At 43.7% G+C, this 23,736-nt stretch overlaps 1 protein-coding gene across 1 annotated transcript in view; it reads left to right on the top strand.

Annotated features, from left to right (window-relative positions):
- Positions 1-23,736, top strand: part of LOC126461835 (prolactin-releasing peptide receptor-like) — a 580,944-nt gene that overhangs the window by 259,073 nt on the left and 298,135 nt on the right. The gene's annotated exons all lie outside the window — the stretch shown is intronic.

Consider the following 23,736-nt stretch of genomic DNA (forward strand, 5'->3'; position numbering starts at 1 on the left):
AATATTTTTAGCGCAACGCAATCTGACTTTCAGAAATCCCTAAAAAAGAATGGCCCTGACTAACAATAACCTATACCGTTCATAAATCACTTACCTCACAAAAATCTTCGTTACTCGAACTACTGCAATACAGCGAGCGCCCCTACTGCCAACTAAATAAGAGATTCTAACTACTGATAGGCACAGTCAGCAAATGAAAGATTTTGTTAGAGAAGAAACAGTGTATATACATTAAAAATGTTCAAAAGTCATAATATATATCAGTTCATGATATCCAGTACTACAAATTTACTCTTTCTGGCGGAAACACGTCCAGATGGTCCGCTCTTGCCGGGCAGTGTGGCCGAGCGGTTCTAGGCGCTTCAGCCTGGAACCGCGCGACCACTACGGTCGCAGGTTCGAATCCTGCCTCGGGCATGGATGTGTGTGATGTCCTTAGGTTAGTTACGCTTAAGTAATTCTACGTTCTAGGGGACTGATGACCTCAGAAGTTAAGTCCCATAGCGCTCAGAGCCATTTGGACCATTTGGAGCCGTCTGCTCTTAAAATTCTGCCATCTCTCTCCCCACATCCACCACTGCTGGCGGCTCACCTCCAACTGCGCAACGCTACGCGCTGTTCACATCCAACTGCCCGACACTACAATAGCGAATATTCCAACAATGCTAACCAGCCACAGACTGACTGCACACAGCACAGTCAGTGATTTTCTTACAGAGCGCTACGTGCCATTACCAACATAAAAACCTAAAGAGCCTACTTACAAGGTTAAAATAATTTATTGGCATTCTAGAAATGGCGAGGCGACAGGCAGTTTTCGCGAGGGTAGGAGCGCAGTAGTGGGCTCTGTAGAACGGAGTTGTGTTCTTGTAACAGTTGTGTGTCTGTATGAAGTTGACAGTGAGGGAGCCTGAGAGGTCGATAACATTTCCTTTAGGCTGCGGAAAACTGAAAGACACGGCAAATTTTACCATGTATCGGTGTGAATGACACAGCTGTATACCCGTTATTCTGAGAAACGGTTCGACTTTATGGGCGAGCACTTCCTGGGTGGACAGTAGTCGCATATCAGAACGGCTCTATGAGCTGGAGACAGAGTTTGATAACAACGACGTGGATTTGCATTTGTCATTTGTTCGTGTGCCAACATAGGTGTTACTTTGCACATCCTTCGCCTCCTTCTTAACTGGAAACTACTGCTCCGGTTTGTTTATATAGAAGATGCTAGTATCTAACAGCAGACAGCGGCATAGGCGTGGCAACCTATAGAAAGAACCCACGTCCACCAATAAATTCTTTCGAGAAAGTATGGTTGACAGTTTGTCGTGTAATTTTTTTCACGTGTTGCGCATCGGCAAGAGTACGTGGATTTTAGTCGTAGTCGTAAGGGTGTCTTAACATAACGCCACGGAAGCTCTGAGAAACACATTAAATTCCACATCTCATATCAACACACAGCCTGGGGAATGTATCCGCGAAATAACAGTACGGGAAACTAAATCAACACCATATGATGAAAAGTATCCTAACACTCCTATGTAATGCCGAATTGATCTCCAGGTGTCAGGAAAGGCGGACCGGCTAGTACAATAAGAGGCGAGCAGTATTTTGTTGCCAATACGGAAACAGAAAAAGCAGAATGAGTCGTTCAGGATAGCTCACTGATCTCGAACGTGGATTAGTAAATGGTTGCCGCCTGGGCAACAAATCAATCAGGGATATTTCAACACTTATAAAGCTGCCCATGTCGGCCGCTGGCGATCTGACTGTGAAGCAGAAATCCGAAGGCATAACCACAGCTAAACCAAATCCAAGTAGACCTCATGCACTGATTGACAGAACCTGTCGACCATTGGGGGATTGGCTGAAAAAAAAAAAAAAAATCAAATCAGCGAAAGGAATCATTCGTGAACTGTAAAGTATGACTAGCAGCTAAGGTGTCTGACGCAGCAATTGAAAAGAATGGGTACAGTGGTCGAGCGGCTCCTCATAAGCAACACGTTTTTATTGTCAATGCTACGCGATGTTTGACGTGGTGTAAAGAGCGACGCAAGTGGACAGTGGATGACTGAAAGCGAATGATTTGGCTTGATGAATCGAAATACATCCTGTAGCAATGTGATGGAGAGGTCTGGGTTAGGTGAATGCCTCAAGATCGTTACCTGCCATCATGTGTACTGCCAAATACGAAGCACAGAGGCGTGTTTCTCGTACTTAGCGGTTGGTCCCATTATTCTTCTAAAGAAAGCGCTAAATGAGGAAAGATTTGAATAGATTTTACAGCATTGTGTCATGTGTACAGTAGAGTAGCTGTTCGGAGACGATGATTGTATCAGTATGACAGCACACTCTGTTATAAAGCGGCGTGGGTGAGGCAGTGGTTTTTGGACAGAATCATATCTAAACGGGGCTGTCTGACTCAAGAGTCTCGGCCCGAATTCAGTGGAACATCTGTGGGTTGAGACAGGACCTCTACTTCGCTTGAAATCCCAGTGTCCAACAAGTAACCTTCTCTGGTTTAGCGCTTAAGGAAGAATATGCTGTTATTCCGCAACTGACCTTCATACATCTCCTTGAAAATGACCTCTGCAAAGTTCGTCAAAAAGTCGATGGTAGAGACATCCCACATTATGTTTACTAATGGGTGTCTGGATGCTTTTCCTCAGATAGTGTCTTAGAGAAGCCCTGTTAATACTTACAAAGAATCCATTACGTGGTGGATAAAAGATACAAATTATACTGTAGTTGCTGGTAACACAACAGAAAGCGACTACCGTAAACAAAGCAAAGCAAAAGAATGAAAGTCACAATAAATAATCTTGACAGTTGCATTTTAAAGAAATAAGAAATTTATTGCCATAAAAAGGAAAACCCAGTTCAGCCGGTACGACTCGCCATCCTTTCTGCTTTTTTAAAAAAAACCACACACCCCGCCTTCTCAGTACTCGCCCCGATGTTCATGTCGAGACGACTGGAACTGTTCAAATGTGTGTGAATTCCTAATGTACCAAACTGCTGAGGTCATCGGTCCCTAGACTTATACACTACTTAAACTAACTTAACGCTAAGGACAACAATCACCCCCATGCCCGAGGGAGGACGCGAACCTCCGGCGGGAGGGACCGCACGATTAGTGACATGGCACCTCTAACCGCGGGGCCACTCCGCGCGGCCAGACGATTGGAGTCTGTGGTCGCCTCATATATTTGGCGAGTTGGCTTCCCGTGCGCCGCGAGGCTGGCGCAACGAGAAAGAAGGAGGTTGCTGGGAGTTAGAGCTGACTGTGCCTGAGGAGCGACGCCGGTGTCGGAGGGAAAGGCAACTTGGTCGGTGGGCCCCGCGGAAGCAGTAGGTTGGGACGGAACGCCATGGACTCGAAGATACCAGCGTGTGGAGGGCCGGTGTTGTCCCGATGCCGGTCATCGTGTGGTCGTTCAACGGCTGAGAAGTGATTTCTTGGTTCTGCCCATGGATTCCGACGAAGGATTACGGCAAGTTTGGTGTATGATGTGAACATAAGCCGGCCGAAGTGGCCGTGCGGTTAAAGGCGCTGCAGTCTGGAACCGCAAGACCGCTACGGTCGCAGGTTCGAATCCTGCCTCGGGCATGGATGTTTGTGGTGTCCTTAGGTTAGTTAGGTTTAACTAGTTCTAAGTTCTAGGGGACTAATGACCTCAGCAGTTGAGTCCCATAGTGCTCAGAGCCATTTGAACCATTTTTGTGAACATAAGATTCTAAAAATGTGCCCGTTTGTGGTGAGTGTATCAGTCTATCAGTCGTGAGTGGTGTAAGCTTTGCTTGGGTACTGCAGTCTCCAGTTGGAGGGCTGCTTGGGAGGAGAGCGTTCATATCAGCATTGTCATATGTTCAGCTGCTTTAAGGTAAATGACTGTTTTGGATCCAAGGTGGATCCAAGTGAAGGACCGAATCATTGCTTCCCTTATTAAGAACCCTAAGTCTGCTCCCGGTGTATTAAACTTGTTATCTGCAGTTATAACGAGTAACTGACACTGGTAGTGTCAATGAGTAAACTTTTGAAGGCACTGTTAAGTGTTTTTAGTAAGGGAAAATTGACTGTGGAGCTTTTCAGTCGGACACTTATGAACTGTGGTAATTGCAGTTCACTTCTTATGGTATTTTACGGTTCTGCTTGTATCGCAGACAGTATTTTCATAATTTAGCTTGGGACGTCATTCTGTGGTATGGTGTGGTCCTCCCAAGCGTTTAAAGTCTCACTGCCTTGCCGAGGTTGCCTTGCAGCAGTTGTTGATTTGTCTCTTGTCTGTCCCACCGTACTGCTTTTTGGGGAGGTGCGGTATAGTCGAAGTGCTCAGTAGTACCGCATCTACTCCCTTGCCCGTTTTAAGATTTGCGGGCCGCATCCACAACGACGTATAATCCTAGGACGCAGGTTGTGTAAGTTGGTTCCACCCTGTTAACGTTTTATCCATCGTGGAAAATCTTTCCCGTGACGCATGTGATCCTGAAGGACAGCACGGTGCACAACAGCGCATGGCCACGTCGAAATCAAAAGATATGTATTGTATATTTTTTTAACGGACGTAGCCACTGAGCTTAAGAGTCGATTTGTGTTTTTCGATTATGAAAGGAAAAGTTAAACATACTTGGTTACATGTAACATTTATGCTTAATTACTTGCCATAATTCGTTTGCGGTAGTATACATCACATGTAAGCAAGTTTATGGTATGAAATGTTTAAAAGGAAGGAAAATATTTTGTGATACGGTGCACATCGTAGAGGTTACGGGGTTTGAGTGTACGTTGGTAGTAGTCAGATTTCATTTAAGTTGTTTTAATTAAAAATTTTACGATCAATACTTTATTGCCTTTAGAGATCACACATCACATCTACGAAAATTTTGGTACTGCCATGTGGCGTTAAAATCTTTTATTTAACCTTGCATTATGCAATTTGTATTTTTTTCCTTTGCTTAATAAAGGGAGTTCGAATTTTAAGCGTTGTAAATTGATTGAGAGCTGTTCTTCGACCTGTTAAAATACTTCAGTACCTCCATTAACAAACTATATTGAGGATCTTGTTGCTCATGATAACGAATGTTCACTCACTATTTTAAAATCAAGTTAATAAAGTTGTAACATTTTAAAGGTAAAAGAAAAACGGATTTTAATATAGAAACGGTGCCTGCCCGTGCCCCCCCCCCCCCCCCCCCCACAACTTCCACGTATTCAAAGCATTGGCCTTCAGGCGTTGCGTGATATTTTGCGCGGTATCTATCCCGGCCAACGCCTGAAGGGCCATACTACCACTATAGAATTCAAGTAAACGAATGTTAGCCGGCGCCACGTATTCAGAAAGGAGAAATACAAGTCAGAGGAAGGCGAAGGCAATCGGTGCGGCCCTGTGCCGGAGGTATGTTTGTTGAGGGGCGGGCGGTGTACGCAGGCCGGCCGATCGAAGAAGTCGGAGGCCGACACACCACCGTGCCGCCACACTCGAGCGCGCAGTTCCATGAGAACGAGGCGTCGTGTGCCGTTGTGTGAGCACAGAAAGTTGGCTCCCGCACTGAGGGCCTGATGTTAACTGCTAATGCCGCCAACCATCTGTTCATGAACTTCGGCGATCCATAGGGACTGCTATTGTCAGAATTTAAGTGTTATCCCTTATTCGGGATGAACACGAACTCTACCAATAAAATTTGTGCGGTTGGTCAAGAGCGTTTCAGTGTAAATTATCCACAGTCTCTGGTGGCTCTTTCCAGATTTATTACTCGTACATTTCATTTGCTTTCCTACTCCCATGTACCTTTGCACAAGGCGTATCCGAAAGCTAAAGTCCAGTAACCAATATTTAACATATGGCAGGCATGAATAGAGTTTCACGCATGCAGCGCTGTCCACAGACTCTTTCGGAAGCTGCTGCAATGTTGGTTTGATTTAATAGTCGTTTGGCAGTCGGTGAGAGCAGACTGCAATGGCCGAGACAACCGTAGATCCCGCCAGATGTGAAGCGCTCGGTGAGATTATACTTTTGCTGGCAAAAGCATCTTCCGCTGCTGAAACTCAGAGTCCAGGTACAGTCTGAACAGTGATTCTCGCTGGGTTTTCATTGAGCGTGAACCAGGAACCAGATACCAACCTCTTAATGTCCTTGAAAGGGACCTGTATGGAGGTCGTAGTTTAATGATATGAGGTGAGATTATGATTAGTGCACGTACACCCGTGCATGTCTTTCACAGAGGAACTGTAACAGGTCAGGTGTATCTGACGTAATTTTGCACCAATATGTCCGCCTTTTAGGGGTGCAGCGGGTACCACCCTCCTCCTGATGGATGATAACGCACGGCCCCACCAAGCTACCGTCGTGGAGGAGTACCTTGAAACAGAAGATATCAGGCGAATGGAGTGGCCAGCCTGTTCTCCAGACTTAAACCCCATCGAGCACGTCTGGGATGCTCCCGTTCGACGTATCGCTGCACGTCTTCAAACCCCTACGATACTTTAGGAGCTCCGACAGGCACTGGTGCAAGAATGGGAGGCTATACCCCAGCAGCTGCTCGACCACCTGATCCAGAGTATGCCAACCCGTTCTGCGGCCTGTCAACGTGTGCATGGCGATCATGTCCCATATTGGTGTCGGGGTACATGCGCAGGAAACAGTGGCGTTTTGTAGCACACGGGTTTCAGGACGGTTTTCTCAACTTATCACCAATACCGTGGACTTACAGATTTGTGTCGTGTGTGTTTCCTATATACCTATGCTATTAACGCAAGTTTTGTGTAGTGCCACGTCGTGTGGCACCACATTCTGCAATTATCCTTGATTAATGAGCATACGCGTAAGCGATCGCGATGCGGCTATTTGTAGTCTTTTACGGTACAATATCCGAACTAAAAGTATCTACGCTTCGAATATTTGGCCAAACCGATTATGTATCTCTCTCTCATATTCAACGTTCACGCAGATAAATGTCTAGCAACACGTTACTTGTCCCGTAACCGTCCCTACTCGGTTGATTGCTGTTCACGAGACACGATACGCGATTATGGAAATGTCATTCTCAAATGTGGTATAAATTACACACTTCCGTGGCAAAAATTTTAATTACTTCTACGGAACTACAGTAAATTGCATTCTTCAGCCGCGGTATCGACACCGCGTGATAACGCATCATGGAAGCTAAGCCTGCGGTTACCAGAGAGATGAGCCAATATTAGCATGCGAGAGAGACACCGATACTACAATACGCTTACACGCTGATCGGAATCCTCCGTATTAAGTATATGTCAATTTAGGTTGGCTTACAAACGGGTTCTCTGACTCACAGGTATGTTTCTAAACTATACGTAAAGTTATTTTGTTTCGATTCTGTCATTTGATGTTTGGGATGGATGTTAAATGTTCTAATTCAATGTTTGTTCATAGCCACAACTGCTAAATTGTGCATCTGATCTGATTGTGTGTTATATTGGGTTTCTCGTACATCTTGACTTGCCGAATTCATTACCTCACACCTCTTCCTTGGTCTACAAATGCTACGACGTGTGTCTGATCTCCAAGCTTGAATACTTAATATTGGTTTCATGATAAACGTGTTCCATGCACTTACTTTGCATTTTGCTCAAGGGCTACATTGCGCTTGCGTGTAGCGCTTACATTTATTCCGGAGAGAAACTTCAGAAGTCCAGGCAAGTAGATGCTGATGCAGTTATTCGAGATATCTGGCGGTGGAGGCCTTGTCGTTGTAAATCATCTCTATTACCACACAAGTTCTCTATTCTCATGATATTGGGTAGTGCAGGCAGCCGTTAACAAAACCAAATGTCCTTCCACAAATTGGGCGTAAAACGCAGGATTTATATTACTTTGACGCTACGTAGTTCGAGTTTTCTATTCAAGCTCAGTATTCAGTTGTGTTATTTTCGAGTAACTTACCTCAAATTTTATTCGTCATAAAGACTGCCAATAATCCCATATTCATATATTGTTCCAATGTTTTCTTTTTTAGTCATCATTATTTTGACTGGTTTGATGCGACCAATAACGAGTTTCTATCCTGTGTCAACCTCTGTATCTCAGAATAGCACTTACAGCTAAATTCTCCAACTATTTGTTGGATATATTCAAATTTCTGTCGTCTCCTACTGTTATCACTCTCTGCTTTTATTTCTTGTACTACGGAAGTTCAGCCCACTTTATTTTTAACATTTTTTCTTAAGCCTACACATCTCAGTCGCTTCGATTATCTCCTTTTTCTGATTTCCCAAAAACATGTTTCACGCCCATACAACACTGTGCTCCACTCATGCATTATTAGAAACCTCTTCATCAAATTAAGGTCTACGTTGATGAAGACGATTTGTTTGGACAAGTAATGGCTTCTTTGTCTGCTTCTTTTGTCATTTAGTACGGTACTCAGACAGTTGTAACCAATTAACAACAAATAAAAGGTAAAAGAATTTACTGGGTTCTCGTATTCCACTTGAAAGCGAATTGTCATGTGGCTTTCAACAATGAGCCACACTTATATATATTTACATGTTTGGGTGGAAGACCAGCATTGCAACAATTGAGAGCCGTTGTTAATACATAGAAGATGACGTGCAAATAAAGTGTAAAAAGGTCTGTACAATCATAACTATACTCCAGATAAACTGGTGGTGTGACTATTACTGTACCTTCATTAGACACATATGGTCCTCTCAAAACTTTTCATCAGCAAACTCTTTAGTAAACCCTCATTCCTTAGCGAGCCCTAATCACAAATTTAATTAACACTACGATGTTAGACAGCTAATCCATTTGCTAGTTTCTACGAACATTTTTCTGCAAGACCTCTGGCCGAACGACTATTTTCGCAGAAACTCTTAGCGAGTAAGATCTTAGAGACAGCCTAATTGAACTAAGAAAAATGAATCGTTAAAGAATTATGATGACGTGGTGGATTAAAATATCGACAGTTCAAAGGAACGAATCATGGAGTTAATAAAATTAGAAAAAAATCATTATTTTTTAACCACCTTATTCGTGTATAATAGTGGATATTTTACTGACAGTTGGAAAACGATAAAAATAAATTAAATCTTAAGAACGTGTGTGTGTGTGTGTGTGTGTGTGTGTGTGTGTATTACGACGCAGAAGCCAAAGTGTAGGTTCATGTTACTTACTGCTTGTCATGTGACAATATCGACATTCTGGAGACCAGATATAGCTTGATTTAACGGCTACCGTTATTCAAAATGATAGTTCACATAAACAATTGTTAAAAAACGTCAGAGGAACTGGTATTGCCTAAATCCGATACTACCAGAAATTGTGCTACAGCACCAAGTCAAAATCGATTAGTCTCTTTTCTTATGAAAGCTTGCGATTTGAATCACAAGACTGTTCTACTAATTCCTCTTGAGATTGTAGTGATAGATGTTTCTCATTTTTATTTCTCAGGTAAGAGGATTTTGAATCAAATCAAACTTATTGTTGTCTGGTGTTGGTACAAAATGCTATGGAAAATTATTTTAGAAACATATGAAATGATGAATTACGGTACTCATAACCAACTTAGTAATGGCAGTAACGTTGTCTACACATTAAAATATTTTCGTCAAGCTGTACGGCTTTTAATTCTTGTCGAAAGTGAATGATAAGATTCAGAATTACGAAAAACATATTTTATTCACACATTCAAGAGAGGTCTCTAACCCTTGTCTGACACCCAAACCTCCAGATATCAGACAATCGGATGATTACCAAACGTGGGTATGTCGATAGAGTAACCAGAACTCCGGTTCAGTTCGTACTGAGTGCTGTCATCCAGCATAACTGGCGTAAACGTTAATTTAAAGTAACACCACAACTACGGAGCACAGGAAAAGCGTAACTGTGAGTAACTGATATTTATAGCTTTAGGGGGGATGTTGGTAGAGCAGTCCATCGTCGTATGAAGGGTCCTGGGTTCATACCCCAATGAAGACAATATATTTACTGTGTTATGCGAGAAAGTGTTGTATGGGACTATTAATACTTCCTCAAGTCTGACGCAATTGTTTCTTTATTTTAGTCTTCCATTTGTTGTTGTCTGTTCTGTGGAACTACAAGTGTAGTCGTAGTAGCCACCTTATCATGAGTGGTGTCCGTTCTGTGGCACATGACCGACAAAACATCGCACCTATCTATACAAATGTACTCTATAGTTTTACTGCTTTCAACTAATGAAGAAAAAGCAGACTGCCAAAAGAACTTTGCTACAAATTCCGAAAAGTCATTATACATGTCAGAAAAATGTTCTCTCATACAAGAGATTCAAGTATAATCAGTTTTGACAAATTGTAATCAGTGGGTATGTAACACGGGACATATGGCAGGACGACCTCAAGCTCTATACACTCACCCATGCGAGATCTATGAAACTATCATTCACGGCTGCAACTTTCCTGTGCTCCGTGTTTCTGACGTAATTTTAATTGCCAGTTACCCTTGTTCTACTCGACGACAGCAATAGAAGGAAATAATCGGTGTTTTGTTGGATGTTCCATATATACACATCAAAAAAGGTTTTGCGTCACCCCGGTTTCCAGAACTCCTGAAGATAGATGTTGACTGTGGATATTGTACCACAGACACAGCCCCTTTGAGTGTTCAAACATGTCACTAAACCTGCCCGAAGATGTAAACAACCATCCATTAACAGCGCCTATTAGACGGAAGGGGTTCGTTAGCCGATCAGTTCCAGTCATTCCACCAGGAAGAAGTTACACGGCTCGTGTTGTCTGTAGTTCAACCATGCCTAGACGGTCAACACCGCGGTCCGACCCCGTCCACATTGTTACTTTGTGCCAGGAAGGGCTCTCAACAAGGGAAGTGACCAGGCGTCTCGAAGTGGACCAAAGCAATGTTGTTCGGACATGGAGAGGACAGAGAGAGATAGGAACTGTCGGTGACACGCCTTAGGGACTGATGACCTTAGCAGTTAAGTCCCATAAGATTTCACACACTTTTTTATGACATGCCTCGCTCAGGCCGCTCAAGGGCTACTACCACAGAGGATGACCGCTACCTACGGATTATGGCTCGGAGGAACCCTGACAGCGACGCCACCATGTTGAAAAATGCTTTTCGTGGTGCCACAGAACGTCGTGTTATGACTCAAACTGTGCGCAGTAGGCTGCATGATACACGACTTCATTCCCGACGCCCATGGAGAGAACCATCTCCGCAACCACGGCACCACGCAGCGCGGTACAGATGGCCCCAACAACATGCCAAACGAACTGCTCAGGATTGGCATCACGTTCTCTTCAACGATGAGTGTCGCATATGCTTTAATCAGACAATCGTCGGAGACGTGTTTGGAGGCAACCTGGTCAGGCCGAACGCCTTAGACACACTGACCAGCGAGTGCAGCAAGGTGGAGGTTCCCTGTTGTTTTGGGGCGGCATTATGTGAGGCCGACGTAGGTCACTGGTGGTAATGGAAGGCGCCGTAACGGCTGTACGATACGTGAATGCCATCTTCCGACCGATACGGCAGCATATTGGTGAAGCATTCGTTTTCATGGACGACTGTTCGCGCCCCCATCGCGCACATCTTGTGAACGACTTCCTTCAGGACAACGACATCCGTCGACTAGAGTGGCCAGACATGAACGCTATTGAACATGCCTGGGATATGTGAGGCCAACGTAGGCCACTGGTGGTCATGGAAGGCGCCGTAACGGCTGTACGATACGTGAATGCTATCTTCCGACCGATATCGGCAGCTTATTTGCGAAGCATTCGTCTTCATGGACGACAATTAGCATCCCCGTCGTGCACATCTTATGAATGACTTCCTTCAGGATAACGACGTCGCTAAACTAGAGTGGCCATCATGTTCTCTAGACATGAACCCAATTGAACATGCCTGGGATAGATTGATAGCGCTGTTTATGGACGACGTGACCCACCAACCACTCTGAGGGATTTACACCAAATAGCCGTTGAGGAGACGGACAATCTCGACCAACAGTGCCTTGATGAACCTGTGGATGGTATCCCACGATGAATGCTGGCATGCATCAGTGCAAAAGGACGTGCTACTGGGTATTGGGGGTACTTACGGGTACCGGTATGTACAGCAAGCTGGAGCACCACCTCCGAAGGTCTCGCTGTATGGTGGTACAACATGCAATGTGTGGTTTTCATGAGCAATAAAAATGGCGGAAATGATGTTTATGTTGATCTCTATTCCAATTTTCTGTACAGGTTCCGGATTCTCGGAACCGAGGCGATGCAAAACTTTTTTTGGTATGTGTATATAAAACTTTTGGTACTGACCTGAGTGTCTGACAGCTAGGTGTTTGGGTGAAGCACAGGTGTACATCAGTCTCAGAATTATTGTATTCTTAAAGAAGATGGGGACTATTGGTGATTCTAAATATTAACCAGAGCATTGCATACAGAAATCTTACATTGAATGTAAATCTTTTTACAACAGTTTGACGACAGAGAGATTGGAAAAACGTATGTGCGTTCATGCGTGGGATTGTGGTATTTCTATTACGAATATTATCTTGGACGATGTGGACGGCGGCGACGACAACGGATGGGAATAGACTCCTGCGCGCAGGCTGTCGTATATCCCGCCCACACCGGCATCGGGGTCTAAGTTTGTTTCGCTGCTGCCGATTATAGCTGGAAGGCTATTTATTCCGGCCGCGTCCATATAATTTTCGGAGGCGCCTCGGGAACTTATTTTAGCCGCCGGTGGCTTTGTCGATAGCTCCGCAGGCGCAACCTGATGCCGTGGGGTGAGGCGAGCTGGTGCGGTGTATACACGGCGCGTACCGCAGAAACCTCTCTGGACAAGCAACGAGGCTCTGCTTACCCCGCTGCGCCTGCCGGCTGACTGCGGCGTAAACAGCCACGCTACCGGCGCACACCGGCAGCTGCCGGCAGTGTATCACCTCTCGCTGCTACTGTCGGAGGACCGAAAATGATCTCCCTGTAAATTTTATCTTTATTCTCTTTCACGAACAACGATAAAATAAAGGCTGCACAATACTGCCCATTATTTTCTTCATCGTAACCGAATTTTATTTTCAGCTTGCAGCAGTATATCGTGCTCGTGGACGTGAAGCAGCGGCTGGTCACAGAAAAAAAGATAACATACCCTAAAAACTGTATTTGCAAAGATATTTATTCCAAACGTCTAGTTTCGGCGCAACACTTACGCCACCTTCAGGTCCACTACAAAAATATTTTCATTCCTTGGCCCATCTGTAGTAGACCCAATACAGGGTGTTACAAAAAGGTACTGCCAAACTTTCAGGAAACATTCCTCACAAACAAAGAAAGAAAATACGTTATGTGGACATGTGTCCGGAAACGCTTACTTTCCATGATAGAGCTCATTTTATTACTTCTCTTCAAATCACATTGATCATGGAATGGAAACACACAGCAACAGAACGTACCAGCGTGCTTATAATATTACGTTGATAATTATTTCATTAGAACCGTCTCATCACAACTGAATAAAACTATTTTTTCTTCCCACGCGCGTTTCACCTTTGTAATTGGGAAGACATCTTCAGTGGATCTCTAGAAAAGTCACATTTGTGTTTAAACATTTTTTTTTACATTCTGGATATTCTATATTCACGTTATAAAGAGGTCTAGCACTTTTTGCTAATGTACTATGATGTAGTGATAGTCAATATTTCTACTTACAAATTACATGATGTTATGTCTTGGGTGGGGTTGCAGACTGTTGAATCTTATTCCAAGCTGTTGAATGTGTCGTTGCGATATCTTTGTAACGTATTTCTCTCTCTCTATCTGTGTATGTATGTGTGTGTGTGTGCATACACTCTCGTACATAAAACGATTCATAAAATCATGTTAACACACACCACCACAGACACAAACAATAAGGCGCGCTCGCGCATACATACACTGAAACGCCCTGCTAAACCCGCACGACAGGACGTGTAATTGGAATTGTGGAAAGGGGCCAAAATGAGCGACTGTCAGTTACACTCGAACAAATATAACTTTATTTATTTAACCAAACGTTACAGTACTATTACTTGAACTTAGTTATCGGCTGAATACGCCACATTATCTTATGCCTTACGGACATAACCAATTTTTTTATTTTAAAAGCTGCTAAAAGTCATTAACTCAAAATTCAAACGCCAAAGAGAATATTTAGAGGGCAGAAGGCCTCACGTTAAATAAGTTCTACAATTTAGCTGAAGGCCCAAAATCTAACACTAGAACAGCAACAACCTTAATTTAAAGACGGCTGAAGGCCCATGATTTAAGACTCAAGGTAAAATTAAGAAAAAAAAAACACAAGGCAGAAGGGCTTATCTTCAATTAGGCTGAAGGTCCTAAGCAATCTAATACTTGACAAGCAAGGAACTTTAATTTTAAAACGGCTGAAGGCCCATGACTTAAAACACCAGTAAAAACAATTAATACTTCTAAACAATGGGCTATGAGCCATACAAAGACAAACAACTGAAAATAAGAAAAGGCAGTGCAGCTACTGGCGCTCAGAAGTTTCTGGGGTCGGCCAGCACTTGAAATACTAACGATCACTTAGGTGAGACAGGCAGTTGGCCCAACCATTCTCGATCCGATGACAACCCAACCAACATACAGTCAACGGACCCACTGACAAGTTAACTTGTGCTCCACTCGACCAGCACGCGACCGGGAGTTAAATGCAAAACGTAAAAGGCATGGACGCCCACAACGAAGCTTACATTAAGCTGTCACACTACACCTCGTGCTGGACAGGAACAACACGGTGAGGCAAGGACACTGCCTGAAAGTACGTCAACGGCCATGGCAGTTAACCGGAACGTTGACGGCCACAAGGCAGAAAATTCCGTTGTTGCGCTTCAATTGCAAACTACCAAATACAGTTAGATACACCGAAAAGTGGCTAAATCTTCGCCAACTCGAACACACACGTTGTTGCTCACGGGAATGTCCCAACAGCCAACAACGAGAACCAGATGGCACAATGTGAACAGTCTTGACTTGCTGATAAATTAAATCCAAACTCAACTTTCGTGTGCAGGGCCGGTGAGCCACGGACCTCGTAGCAATGGGAACAGTCCCCACACTCCGACACTCCTTAGAGACCGCGAGCGGGCCCGGCCAAACTATGTCCCGCGGAGATTTCCTCGCTGCTCCATGCCAACCGACCGACTGGCCGCACACAGCACAGCCGGAAACTATAAGCACCAGACCAAAGATAGTACAAGGTGAGAATATCGATACACACCGCTGGTGCCTCTCACGGAGAGAGCTAACAACAGCATAATCGCAAACCAAACACAGAATAGGAACTAAGGTTTAAACGAAAGCATAACATGAGCCAAACACAGCTCACTCACAAACAAATATGTTTTCACAACCACATAATATCGTTTCTCCTAGGGATGACAATTGTTTTGTGGCTAGTGCGCTTACAGGTTTTGTGGGGGATTTCGTCGATTAAATGTTATTAAGTAAGTGTGCTGTTCTAAGCGTAAGCACTCAATACACTTAAAAATACTCACAACGGAATCTAAATATGTTGTGTTAAAAAAAAAAAAAAAGCAGTCCGGTACCGCGGGACCGCTACGGTCGCAGGTTCGAATCCTGCCTCGGGCATGGGTGTGTGTGATGTCCTTAGGTTAGTTAGGTTTAAGTAGTTCTAAGTCTAGGGGACTTATGACCTAAGATGTTGAGTCCCATAGTGCTCAGAGCCATTTGAACCATTTTTTTGTTAAAAAAAACTCCGTCATAGGCTAAAGCTAGTAAAGCTGACAAGGGTAGGAGAGAATGCACTTTCCGTTTTCGTACTTGTCGGTTTGTGGCAGCATCAGTGTGTTAGTAGCAAGTTAGTAGCTGTAAAAGACAAGAGTGCTGCCAATTCTGTACAAATGGTAGCACATTCGTAAGTTTTAGGGGGGAAGTGGCTCACCAACTAACTGGGGTGAATGTCTGAAATCTAACGAACATACCGAAACATTGTTGCAGAGGGTGATCAGAAACGAGCTAAAGAGCTTGTACATATGTGTGTCGCAGGGTAGGTTATGTTGAGAATAAATTCTTAAGAAAAATATCGGATGCGTCTCGCTATTTCTGAGTTGATTAGCAATGGAGTTAATGAATTAGGAGCAGATTCATGTGGCCCGCCAGATTCAATCAGTGCCAGTTGTCCTCATGGCGCAAATATCGCGCGAGACTGCTGAACCTTTGGGTAGGGGTCGATCCTTACTACCGCCCCATGAACAATTGCTGCATCGCTCATTTGTTCGATCTTATCAAACCAAAAGAAGAACGAGTTTGGCAACACCGCCTCTCTCGGGCTGCTTTAATCTGCGTTATTGACGACCTGATTGGCTTGTTAACTCGGAAACGACGCAACGTACCGAATTTTCTCTTAACAACTGTTTCTCAGCACGTCCCACCCTACAACACCCTTACAAGCTTTCCGAACTGTTTCTCACCACACTGTATAACTGGCATGTTAAGTAATTAATGAAAAACGGAATGCTGCAAGCGATAGATAGGTTAATGTAATAGCGTGTAGAGTGTTTAATGCTAGTCAGCCATTTTTGCACCGGAAAGGCAAGGTACACTACTGGCCATTAAAATAGCTACACCAAGAAGAAATGCAGATGATAAACGGGTATTCATTGGACAAATATATTATACTACAACTGACGTGTGATTACATTTTCACGCAATTTTGGTGCATAGATCCTGAGAAATCAGTACCCAGAACAACCACTTCTGGCCGTAATAACGGCCTAGAAACGCCTGGGCATAGAGTCAAACAGAGCTTGGATGGCGCGAACAGCTACACCTGTCCATGCAGCTTCAACATGATACCGCAGTTCATCAAGAGTAGTGACTGGCGTATTGTGACGAGCCAGTTGCTCGGCCACCATTGACCAGACGTTTTCAGTTGGTGAGAGATCGGGAGAATGTGCTGGCCAGGACAGCAGTCGAACATTTTCTGTATCCAGAAAGGCCTCTACAGGACGTACAACATACGGTCATGCATAATCTTGCTGAAATGTAGGGTTTCACAGGGATCGAATTAAGGGTAGGGCTGCGGGTCGTAACACATCTGAAATGTAACATCCACTGTTCAAAGTGCCGTCAATGCGAGCAAGAGGTGACCGAGACGTGTAACCAATGGCACCCCATACCATCTCGCCGGGTGATACGTCCTTATGGCGATGACGATTACACGCTTCCAATGTTCGTTCACCGCGATGTCGCCAAACACGGATGTGACCATCATGATGCTGTAAACAGAACCTGGATTCATCCGAAAAAATGACGTTTTGCCATTCATGAACCCAGTTTCGTCGTTGAGTACACCATCGCAGGCGCTCCTGTCTGTGATGCAGCGTCAAGGGTAACCGCAGCCATGGTCTCCGAGCTGATAGTCCATGCTGCTGCAAACGTCGTCGAACTGTTCGTGGAGATGGTTGTTGTCCTCCAAACGTCCCCATCCGTTGACTCGGGGATCTAGACGTGGCTGCACGATCCGTTACAGCCATGCGGGTAAGATGCCTGTCATCTCGACTGCTAGTGATACGAGGCCGTTGGGATCCAGTACGGCGTTCCGTATTACCCTCCTGAACCCACCGACTCCATATTTTTCTAACAGTCATTGGATCTCGACCAACGCGAGCAGCAATGTCGCGATACGATAACCGCAATTGCGATGGGCTACAATCCGACCTTTATCAAACTCTGAAACGTGATGGTACTCATTTCTCCTCCTTATACGAGGCATCACAACAACGTTTCACCAGACAACGCCGATCAACTGCTGTTTCTGTATGAGAAATAGGTTGTGAACTATCGTCATGTCAGCACGTTGTAGGTGTCACCACCGGCGCTAACCTTGTGTGAATGATCTAAAAAGCTAATCAGTTGCATATCACAGCATCTTCTTCCTGTCGGTTAAATTTTGCGTCTGTAGCACGTCATGTTCGTGGTGTAGAAATTTTAATGCCCAGTAGTGTACGTCTTCTTCACTTCCGCATTAGGTTAGTACACATACCTGTGATGTTCTTGCAGGCCAAATACATTATTCCTAGTACCTATAATCGGATAACGACCGAACTTTTTGGAATGGAGATGATTAAAGAAATGCGCCCAACGCTCTGAGGAATAAAACTCTTTATTTGCGGGCAGCGAACAAGCTGTTTAGTATAAATCAAGAAATTCTAATCACTACAATAGAAAACAGTAATTTCAGCGAAGGAGGTCTCGGACCTCCAGAGCAATTATGACTTCAAGCAAAAAAGTGTTAAAACATATTCTTGAGCTTCAGACTGTAGGATTTGCTCCATCAAGAAGAGCTTTTAAGGAGTAACCTACAATACGGCGGACCTCATTTAATAAAGATGAGAATATGGCAGGAAAGTATATCTAATCCTCAGCTCTGGATAAGGAAACGTGAAGGTTGTTCGCAACTAAGAACAGAAGGCATGCAAAGAAGAGGAGTATCTGATTACTTTGAACTTCTGTCCAAAGAGCTGGTAGAAAATATTCTTCTTGACAAACCTGAATTCGCATGAAATGCTGATGAAACTGGACACCTGATGAATAATATTACTGGACAAGTGATTGCTGATAAAGGTAGCGGAGTAGCTTAAGTTGTAACATCGTCAGAGAAAGGTGAGCAGGTGCTGTTTTGGTGGGGTGTAACGCAGAATTTCCCCTCTTACCCCCTTCCTGCATAATTAAAGGCGCGTACAACAAACCAGAATTCTATATGGCCGCCCTCCAGGGGCAGTTATCAAAATGAAGTCTGAATCAATCAAGAGTAAGAACAATGCTGATTTGTTCATGGTTTGGTTACTAAACCGCCTGATTGCCAGAAAGTATTCGTGGAAAAGTCTTCTTTTGTTGGGTGATCGTATTTCGCATATGAACATTGCCAGTTAGTATAAAGAACTAGGAATAATATAAGTGCCGGCCGGAGTGGCCGTGCGGTTCTAGGCACTACAGTCTGGAACCGAGCGACCGCTACGGTCGCAGGTTCGAATCCTGCCTCGGGCATGGATGTATGTGATGTCCTTAGGTTAGTTGGGTTTAATTAGTTCTAAGTTATAGGCGACTGATGACCTCAGAAGTTAAGTCGCATAGTGCTCAGAGCCATTTGAACCAATAATATAAGTATGATCTGTCTACCGTGTCGTACCATACATTATCTTCGGCCATTGGACCGACTTGCTTACAAATCATTACAGACATCGCTTACCAGATATTCATAAGGGAGAACAACGGAATCAGAGATACTGTTATTTCAAGACCTCATTGAATTCTGCGTGTATTCGATTTGCTGACAATCGGAATGGCATTTCAGCATTTAGAGTTACAGGTATCTATCCATTTCATGTGCATTATTTCAGATTACGCTTATCTTTTATCCTAGCACCAAAATCATTCTGCATATTTTTCTCCAAGCACATCTTACTCATTTCACCTTTCTGTTACCACTCCTCTTCAACCAGATATCTCAATAGCTGCTAATAATCTGGGTTCCTCATCTCATTTTCCTGTTTCTGTTTCTCTTCAGGAAAGTGCAAGTACACCAAGTTAGGCTAATGAATCGTTGCTAAATGAATCATTATTCCCAGTCTCTGCATCCAATACAAATCGGAATGTACAAATAATACCGTCCAAGGCTCTGAGGCCCTCCTGGCCTATTCCCTCAGACTTAAAACCATTGGACTGCTGAAAAGACCGGCATAAAATACAGAGAAATGAATGTCGGATGTCGAAAAGACGCGCAGGAATTTCATAGAAGGCACAGGGAAGGCACAGGAAAGTTTGCAATTAGAGTGATCATCAGATGGTGACAAGGAGCGGGAAATGGTTCACCACTCCGATTATGAGTCAGAGGAATCCAATGAAGATGAATGTAAAGAATGTCTGGAACTATACCCTGAAAGTCGATCTAAAGCTGTCTGTTTACAATGTGTAGTGTGCAAACAGTGGACGCATGAGGAATGTTCAGTTCACAACATATGTGTTCTTTGTCGATGAAATGAAAAGAAATATCAGCAAAAATTACAGCTGTACAAAAAGCAGAGTAATTAGTTTATTTATTTCTTAAGATACCCATCTATTAACAACTTTATAATAATTAGGTTTTTTTCCTTCATTATTTCCATTGGCTTGAAATTGTAATGAAAGGTCTTACGCCCGTTGTAAATCACTAGGTTAGACTTAAAAAATTCACCCAACCGGTTCCATAGGACAATCATGAGGCATTTTCCCTGCCCATGGTGCGTCGTCTTACTTACACCAGGAGGGGAGATGGCAAAAATATTTTACATACTGTTTAAAATTTCAGTTTCACTGATTTATTTACAGAAACGATCTTTATTCAATAATTTCAAAGCCGAGAAATGAGTGCCAAACAATTGACAATCACGTATATTTCTATTCATGAAATACGACTATCTCTTCTCGGTTTAGCCTAGTTGGCAACTGGAGGAGGAGGAGGAGGAGGAGGAGATTAGTGTTTAACGTCCCGTCGACAACGAGGGCATTAGAGACGGAGCGCAAGCTCGGGTGAGGGAAGGATGGGGAAGGAAATCGGCCGTGCCCTTTCATAGGAACCATCCCGGCATTTGCCTGAAGCGATTTAGGGAAATCACGGAAAACCTAAATCAGGATGGCCGGAGACGGGATTGAACCGTCGTCCTCCCGAATGCGAGTCCAGTGTGCTAACCACTGCGCCACCTCGCTCGGTTGGCAACTGGAGCGTTTGATTACATACACGTCCAGTTTACAGTTACGGAAAATCTCCGGCGTTTCGAGAAGCTGCAATTTAAAACCTTCCTCGTGAGTAGGACAATATACTCATCCAAAACGCTCCATTCTGTTGTCTTATCTTATTGTCTACCCACCTCCCATTATGTTGTCGTGTCGGTCATCTCATGTAAAGCGGCAAAGAACTTCATTCTGTCTACAGTACATTCAGTACGCTACATGTCCAGCCTACTAATAATATTCATTACGGCCATACTTACGTCTTCCACGCCTACTTTGAGCTATTGTTCAGTTTCTTTGTTGTTTGGAATTGTATACATCGCAATCTTGTTGCTGAGCAACCCTAAGGTGTTGAATAGTTTTCACTCAACTGTTCATGTCGCTAGGCAATGCGTTTCAGCATATCGGTGGTTTGATTTTCGAAGCTATTTTTAGTTTTTTTCCGAATGCACCTCAGGTCATTTAGACTCTTTTCTTAGCCAGTTGCCCCAAATACCTAAACTGAACTGTTTCTATGACTTCATTCTTGGTTTTACAATTTTCTTTCCGATACTTTGGTTATAAGGATAGTGGACAAGAACATAACCCCTAAGCTCATCACCCCCTTGGGCTTGATAATGAACTATGGACTCAATTCGGTGACCGATTTTTTCTAGTTTGCCGTATTCAGCTGAAGCCAATCATGGGATCGCCGCAGCACTCAACACAGTGAGAAATGGTCTCTTGCGAGGTACCCGACTTCAAACGTCCATTGCTTGAACTGCTTATCTGCTGCTAGTGAGTAAATCAATTTTGCCAACGAACTGCTGTTTGATGAAATTTGTCACAGTGTAAGGACAGAATTCGAGTTCTCCAAGATAACTGCGCACTAATGTAGAAAGTTTCTAGTACTTTAGTAATGAGGACAGTTCCATGTCTTTTGTGATAATGTGGTACTAAAGTGTGTACAGAAATTGTACGTTGTACAAGACGCAAACAAGTATTTTCTATAGGCATCTAAGAATAATCAAATACATTAGAATAAATAAATACATCTTTGACATATTTTAACAAAGCCCTTAGCTTCAGCAAAACTTTGATGTGAAGATGAACTAGACGGAAAAACGAAGGGATGTTGCAAAATAACGAAAGCGCTAGTAACCACTGAAGTACTTTTCTCATGAATAGCTGGCGTAGGAGGGCGGCAGACCCTCCGGCCTCTTCATACTCTTATGAAGGTTTATCAAACCACGCTATCTTGCATTTCTAAGCTCTTCATACACCAAAATTAATGTCATTTCACTACCGTATTTCAATGTCACGCGAAGTAGGTTATCAAATGCTGTGTACCGACATATAAATGATCGGGTGTCAAATGCACGTGTTTCATTATTCTGTCCATTTTACTCAAGAGATGTGCGCGAACTTCCTGGCAGTGAGGGAGCCAGCCGCTTACAGTAGCAGGAGATGAAGGGAGATGCAGTCACTGGGAACTGCGGATGAAGTCCCGACCCACGGCTGGCAACTCTCTCTTGAAGTCGGGTCTCAAGGGCCACAGCGTCGGATGCTCGCTGTTTTTACAATTCCTGGGGACAGTTTTCTCCAGTAAGTTTCAAGTTTTGGGCATTAACACGCCAGCTTGGCGCTAAGACTGTGCTATTGTTTAGGGCGTTTCGGAGAAACGGTCACCAGTTTTCGAAATTTGTGTTGCAACGTCCCCTTTGAACAATTCTACATGACTGTGCTTAAACTGACACACAATATTTTGTTAGCGCAACGCAATCTGACTTTCAAAATTCCCTACAAAAGAATGGCCCTGACTAACATTAAACTATACCTTTCACAAATCACTTACCTCACAAAAATCTTCGCTGCTCAAGCTACTGCAATACAGCGAGCGCCACTACTGCCAGCTAAATAAAAGATTCAAACTATGGAAGGCACTAACTGCTGATAGGGATAGTTAGCAAATGAAAGATATTAGTAGAGAACAAACAATGTATTTACCTTGATATCATCATATATAAATATAGCAGTTCATGACAAATTACAAATCTCCGCCATCTCTCTCCCCACATCCACCACTGCTGGCGGCTCACCTCCAACTGCGCAACGCTACGCGCTGTTCACATCCAGCTGCCGCTGCCCAACACTACAATGGCAGACAACAATGCAAACTAGCCACAGACTGCGCACAGCACAGCCAGTGATTTTCATACAGAGGTGGCGTTACCAATAAAAAAACCTAAACAGCCTACTTACATAGCCCCCATGCTCCCCACAAAAATTTTTACAAATGGGATTGGGCAGTGGCCAATACAGATTTGAAAAAAATTTTTCATAATTACAATAACAAAGATATCAAATGCACACACTTATTGATACAACGTTGGTCAAAAGCTCAAATTTTCTCACAGTCCATAAAGATAGTCCAGATCATCCATCATAATAGTAATTACAGGTTTTTTTTCACAAAGTCTCATTAGTAAAAGAAATTGCACACAGAAGTAGTGGATTTCCATGCAGTCTTGAAGAAGTAGTGTTGTCCTTCCAACGGAAAGACAGTGCTGACTCGACATGCAGACAGGTAATTCTCCACAACAGAGCAAACCCACAGCAGAGTCATTCGACGTTTTGAAGAATATTGGTAGGTAGGTGATCACAGAGCAGACCCACCGTAGTCCTGGTAGAGATTACGATATTGGTGGGCCACCAGAGGTGCAGACCCACTGCAGTCCTTGTAGAAATAATGGCATGGTGGGTCATCATAGATGCAGACCCACTGTAGTCCTTGTAGAGATAATGGTACTGGTGGGTCATCAAAGATGCAGACCCACTGTAGTCCTTGGAGAGATAGCCAGCAGCCATCTGTTGTGACTGTGCAGGTGCACAATCACCGTTAAAGAGTCTTGCGGATAATATAGCAAGTCCATAAACCACCACTTGTGCACTCACAAAGTTTTGGGAATTTTCCTTAGAACCAGCAA

Source organism: Schistocerca serialis, chromosome 1, assembly GCF_023864345.2.
Source record: "Schistocerca serialis cubense isolate TAMUIC-IGC-003099 chromosome 1, iqSchSeri2.2, whole genome shotgun sequence".
Classification (NCBI taxonomy): domain Eukaryota; kingdom Metazoa; phylum Arthropoda; class Insecta; order Orthoptera; family Acrididae; genus Schistocerca; species Schistocerca serialis.